This window comes from Cnephaeus nilssonii (assembly GCF_951640355.1).
Source record: "Cnephaeus nilssonii genome assembly, chromosome: 15".
NCBI classification, from domain to species: domain Eukaryota; kingdom Metazoa; phylum Chordata; class Mammalia; order Chiroptera; family Vespertilionidae; genus Cnephaeus; species Cnephaeus nilssonii.
The window spans coordinates 10,463,569-10,465,098 of record NC_137086.1 but is presented as its reverse complement, the minus strand read 5'-3'; positions in this window follow the sequence as shown (position 1 = coordinate 10,465,098).

Genomic DNA, 1,530 nt, shown 5'->3' with positions numbered 1-1,530 from the left:
AGATGTTTAAAGCTATGGGGGAACACAAGCAATACTACCGTTGTCCTTGCAATTTACTGGGAAACTGGCAGCCATTTTTTTCAGGGCACTAAAATAATCATTTATCAAGTTCTGTTTATCTTCTGTAACTGAAGATATTGATTCAAAAAATTACAGTTCCTTTTAGACTGATTTTTATCAAGAAGATGCTTTTCTTGTCCCTTGGAATGAGAGAGTATAAAAGTGGTTACATTAGAATTCATTTGTCATATTGTCAGCTAAAGGAAAGGTGAGGACAGAAGACGGGGCTAAGTTTGGATGTGAGTGGCACAAAGGAGCCTATAGCTACAATCACATGCACACACACCTCGATAGAGCTGGAAGGGTGTCTGAAAAGTCTAGTCTGAACTTGCCTCCTACAAATTAGAACTACATTAATAGAAGAGTAAGGACTAAACTTAAACCCATAGCCTATTTGTTTTAATTTTTAATTTTTAATGATAGGAATGGGACTCAGATCTTGCCTGAGGCCTATTGAACCCAAGAAGGAAGGTACCTGCCAAAAAGGACTCCTTGTGGGTAACTGGGCCCAAATTCGTAACCCAGAGTCCAGCAGCCATTATTCAGAGCGGCCCCTCTTCACAGAGGGATCTGCCAAACCTCCTGCGCTGTGCTCCTGCCCCAGCAGAACCTGACAAAGGAGTTCTTGGAACCATTTTCTGACCAATTGCCTGAGACCTGCCCATTCAATCGGAGCCGAGATGTGTCTTCATTTACATCTTCACTGACCAATCAGAGCAATTCCATAACAACCAATCAGGACAGTGCTATTCTGTGAACATTTGGATTCCTTATTTGCATAAAAATGGACCAATCGGGGTCAAGGGCAACCACTTTCCCTATATAAGTGGGTTTCCTGGCCTCTGGAGAGAGCGCACTTGATTTGTGCCCAGCTTGCTAACTGTTTACCTGAGTCAAGTCCTTTTTTTTTCTGTACCCCAGCCTGGGGGCTCCTGTTGGCACTGGGTAAGGGGGCAGAGAATTTTTGTGGACCGGCCCCTCTTCCAGAACCGGAGCCTGACCTTCCCCACTTCCCTGGCTCCTGGCTTTGGCTCTTGGACGCCAGAGCTGGGGAAACAGAATATTGGAGGGCTGAGTGGACCGCCAGTATGGACGGAAGAATCCGGAAAACAATCCCAAGTAGACCATGGTCTACTTAGAAGTGTGGCTTGCTGAGCCTCGAACTAGGTAATCCATCATTCCAGAAGCTTCCCAGGGGAGGATCTGCCCTGAAAAGCCCCTCGGCATCGAAGGTAGCGAGTGCCTGTGTCCTGGAGCCTCTGGGCACCAAGCCGCACCCTCCGAGCCGCCGCCGCCGGCGCCGCCTGCCCGCCCACCGGACAGCCCCTCGCTGGACCCCGCAGCTCAGGGAACCACAACTTTATTTCCAGGGCCTGGCGATGACGTCACGCCTTCCCTGTCTAGCATCGCGAGACTTTTACCCCCCCCCCCCCCCCCCCCCCCGCCCACCCCCAGTTCCCTGCGCTCCCA